The sequence below is a fragment of the Aplysia californica genome, unplaced genomic scaffold, assembly GCF_000002075.1.
Source record: "Aplysia californica isolate F4 #8 unplaced genomic scaffold, AplCal3.0 scaffold00140, whole genome shotgun sequence".
In the NCBI taxonomy this organism is placed as follows: domain Eukaryota; kingdom Metazoa; phylum Mollusca; class Gastropoda; order Aplysiida; family Aplysiidae; genus Aplysia; species Aplysia californica.
Genome location: NW_004797410.1, coordinates 208,027 through 212,817, shown reverse-complemented (window position 1 = coordinate 212,817; position 4,791 = coordinate 208,027). Strand labels below are relative to the sequence as shown.

At 41.1% G+C, this 4,791-nt stretch overlaps 1 protein-coding gene across 1 annotated transcript in view; it reads right to left on the bottom strand.

Moving 5' to 3' along the window:
• The window catches only part of LOC101855637 (pancreatic lipase-related protein 2), a gene marked incomplete in the record, with an annotated part of 18,919 nt that extends 17,780 nt beyond the window's left edge, over positions 1-1,139 (bottom strand). Inside the window, 1 exon segment of the mRNA XM_013081663.2 lies at positions 527-1,139.
• Positions 1,140-4,791: the final 3,652 nt, after the last annotated feature.

The following is a 4,791-nucleotide window of genomic DNA, read 5'->3' as shown; positions in this document are numbered from 1 at the left end:
ATAAGGTCAAATGAGCGTGCGGGACACATTAAACTTTTTCAGTTTGTAGGAAATTTTGAATTTTGCCCAAGTGGAGGCCGAAGCCTACTCTAATCGATTTAGACCACCAAGGGATCTTAAACGGGTGCAACTTGCACACGGGGCCCCCGAGATTTTTCACCCTTGTCCGAGAAAGCTAGGTGTAGATCTTTCCTACCAGAAGATCAAGGGTGTGGCTGAAAGACAGAAGTAAGAAGGAGCCAAGGAGTAGCAGTAGAAAGGCTGCAGAAGGGGTCAGGAGCCCACAGGAGGGAGCAAAGGAGGTGAGGGGGTGGGGGCAGAAAGAGGAGACGAAAGCAGACGACAGTACATTGCTAAATAGCAGGAAAGGAGGTGAAAGGAGACAATTTTAGAGAAGATTTTTCGGTCTCTATTCGGATTCGAACCCGGGACCTTTGAATGAGAGGCCAACACCTTAACCTCTAGGCCACGAGAGCCCCCCTCCTTCCCACTTTGCAATAAAAGAAGAAAAACAAATGATACACACCTGTCTTTCCTTTTTCTGCCTTTGTTCTGTTGTGGAGTACTGGCATCAACGTACTATATTTATGTCTGTTGAAATCACCCGCCTGGCTTGACGGGAGAAACTTCAGAACGCGGCTTTTTGATCGGTCCAATTCATGACCGTTACAAAATTGTTTTCCTTCCAAACAAATACAGATGAAAATGAAGAGAATGAGACATCTAAAACGGTTTTCATTCATTCTCATCTGGAATCCAGTTGTTCCTTCGCAAAAACATGTACACGATGTCCCAGAAAAGACCGCCATAGATTTATACCAATATACCTTCGAGGTAGCAACAATACAAGAAAGTGAGCCCAATCCAGTCGTGAAGGAAGGGACGCAGAATAAAAAAGTTGGGAAATTTTGTCGTCCTTCATACTTCCTCTATGCTTCCATTGGTCTTCACTTGCAAAGTGACGACCAATTAAGCTATGTGAATCCTGTGGAGAGATTCACAATGTCGCTTGAAGTTGAAGGGAAGTTGATGAGAGATTATAATAAGCATCTTTATTTTATATCATCGAAAGTGTTTTCGGAAAAACCTCTCAAGCAACATGACATTGAATCAGTAACGTCAGAGTTCAGGGTACTTAACTTTAACTTTAAGTGGTTTATTTTTTAAGCACGGTATGACGATCACCGAAACTTTTTTTTTTTAAACAAAAAGAAACAACAAATCAAAACAAAACAAGACAAAACAAATCAACAAGCAAACCAAAACTATAACAAAACTTCATGAACTGCTTACTTTATTTACGGTAGCTAGCCACATACTTCAAATAAGACTAATAAATGTCTGTAACAATCTACAAGCTTGGTCAATTTCAAGTAAATGGTTGAAGGGTACCACTGGTCCGAACCAAAACTCTCTGGTCGGCACTAATTCCCTCAGATGCTTCCGTCTATCAGTCTTATTTCTTCTACGACATCACCGTCAAATTATTTTATTCTTAGTTTTAGTAAGAGTTTACAGCACCTACCACAAATAGGTCATACAATTGCCAAAGATTAGAGCTGTTACTTGAGAGTAATATACAAAGAAAAGAAAGAGAAGGATAAGGGCGATATAGATATTTGATAGGAAAGCAGGAGCAAGGAGCAAACCACACTAGAGCACTCGCCAACCGCCCACCCATCAATAAGTCACAGTATAAAAATTGCAATACGCTAGTCTGACATAATCGTTAGATTCCTCATCGACGTGTTTGTTTGTTGTTGTTGTTGGGTTTTTTGTTGTTGTTGTTGTTGTTGTTTTTTTTTTTGGGGGGGGGCTGCTCCAAGGTCGTGTTTACATCGGCTCTTATTTAAATGGCAAAATCATGTAAACAATATCGCTTAGAAGGTAAATCAGAGGCTGTACTTTCTGAGGAAACTTAGGTCTTTCAATCAGAATCAAACCATCCTTCAGGTATTCTACACCACCACAAGAGAAACTTTGATAAATGTTGGTATCACTTGCTATGGTAGCAATTTGGGAAGGCAGCACGTCATAGAAATAAACAAGTTGATCAGAGAGGCATCAAGAACAATTGGTAGGACCTGCGTAACTTTGAATATAAATCTGCATAAAACAAAAGTTTTAAAAAAAGCGGAAATAATGCTTAGTGACCATAGCCACCCACCGACATCGGAATTTCAATTGTCGACCCGCAGTTAACGATACATTTCCAAAAAAGCAAGAACAGACAGATTTAAAGAAATTCATTCGCACCAACTGCAGTGAGGTTACTGAACCCACAGTGCTACAAATTGTCACTTTTAAGGACAAGCGGGCTAACCCAGATTTCAGGGGTTTCCAGAAATCTTGACCTAGATCAAAAGCGGGCATTGCCCTACCTATAGGAGAAGTTTGGTTTCATTAGTGTGTATATTTGTTTGGTTATAGTTATAGAGAAAACTCTCCTTGTCTTTTAAAGAAATTGAACAAGGGGCAAAATCTTTACCTTCGATTTTCTCAAAACAGCATTTTTCGGGATAGCCCCCTTGTGCTTAAAAGCGGCCAAATGAAACACAGAGAGTGAGTGTGTGTGTGTGTGTGTGTGTGTGTGTGTGTGTGTGTGTGTGTGTGTGTGTGTGTGTGTGTGTGTGTGTGTGTGTGTGTGTGTGTGTGTGTGAGAGAGAGAGAGAGAGAGAGAGAGAGAGAGAGAGAGAGAGAGAGAGAGAGAGAGAGAGAGAGAGAGAGAATGTTTTACGGGGCGGGTTTTCCAGCACGTGAGACATGTAGGCCAAGTATTACTAATGTCTTGTCTTGTTGTGCGTTTGCGTGAGTGCACCATACCTTTGCAACGTCTACTGCCATTGTTAATGACCTAGACAAATTTCTCCCTGCGAGATGAATAAAGATTGTCATTGTCGTTGTATATGGTGTAGCGGTTAGGCACTTCGCTGTCGCACACCGAAGACCCGAGTTTGATTCCAGTGTGGAGAGAATCTTTACCGAGTACAAATCTCGATCTTTCTGCTGAAACGTTGTGCCTTCTCAGCCCGGGTTGGCCCAGGTAGCCAGAGTCGAGGCTTACCCCTCTAATTGATCTAAACTGTGTCTATGGGGGCGAAAAAACGCACTTAATTTGTTTCGTTAAACCCCTCATTTATCGTCACCATGCCTTTCTCACCCTGTAGCAGCTAGGCATAAGCCACGCACAAACTCTTTCTATCTTTCCCTCTGGCATGGAAAAAGTCAAAATTACTTTTCTGAAGACTTACTTCTGTCTTTTAGTTTTAGCTTATGGGGCTAAGAATACTAAGATTTAGTGCACAATGCAAAAAGTTTCATCAAATCTTTTATTAATTTGATTATTGATTATACAGGGTGATTAAAAAAGAATACGCCAAAATCATCACGTGATATTTCAAAAACGAAAAAGAATAGAAAACTCCAGCTTGAACACATGTTGGTACATACCTTTAAGTTTTCATTTCATGTCTTGCTTAGTGATCAATGTGGCCACCCCGGCAACATGAAGAGCACGAAGCTCGAATGAGAATTCCTCCCAAACGCGCCTCAGGATGTCTCAGTCCACCGTTTTCATTGTAGCTGTTATTCTATCTTTCATGTCATCGATATTTGCTGAAAGTGGTGGAACATAAACTTTGTTTATTTGCATACGCCCACAGGAACTGGCTATTCACTTTACTGCAAGCAGATTCGAATAATTTCATTTTTCAACAAGATAGAGCACGGTCCCGTTGGCATCTCGGGGTTCGAGCTTATCTGAATGAAAACGTGCTTTGGTGATGGATTGGTTGGAGAGGTGCTAAAGACCTCGTCTCTACGCTTGGCCTGCCAGAACTCTGGACCTCACCGTGTGTGACTTTAGCGTGTAGAGGTATGTATAAGACAAAATGTATGTTCCACAATTTCCAGAATATATTGTGACATGTAAGATCGAATAAGTAGCAATCAACACAGTACACCGACATATTTTGAAGCGCTTTTGGGAGGAATTGTCATATCGGCTTCATGTTGTCCGTGCTGCCGGTGGTGGCCACATGGAGTATTTGTAGAACATGAAATTAAAAACTTAAGAGTATGTAGTACATGTGTCCAAGCTAGAGTTTCCTTGTGTACTTCGTTTTTTAAATAGCGCGTTATGATTTTGGCGTATTCTTTTTTTAATCACCCTGTACATTAGATTTATGTAGTTTGATGAACTTGGGTACGGTCAGATCTTCTTTCACCGAAAGGCAAAAGCTAGCATTTTAAAACAAATTTGATCAAATCATCCAAAATCAAACACATTATTATTACAGTGGAAACCTGATATAACAGGGTTGGTAGGAGTAGAGAAAATGTCCTGTTATATCCGATCCCTGTTAAATCAGAAATGCAAGGAAAGTAAGCTTTTGTGGACTAATCCAGCTGTACTTATTCATGGGTAGTTTCCTTTGCCCCAAGTACCCACGAACAGGGGTTTTGGCACAAACTTTCTCCTTGCCCCCTTCAACCAATTCAGAAGAGCTTGGTCCACAGCATCTGCATCGGGTAGTCTCATTTTCTTTCGATCCAGAGCAAACTTTCCATAGGAGTAGGAGTATGCTGCCACTATCTTCTCTCTATCCTTGATAATGGTGTGAATCGACCCTTGTGGAATGTCGAACTGACGACAAAATATCTACCAGTGGAGCTTGCTTTTCGTTAACAGCCTGGATTATTTCGTATTTTTTTGTTAATTGAAAGGCATTTTCTCTTGCGCTTGACATCGTTGGTGACACATTACGCGTGCGTCTTGCTAGGTTTTGGGCT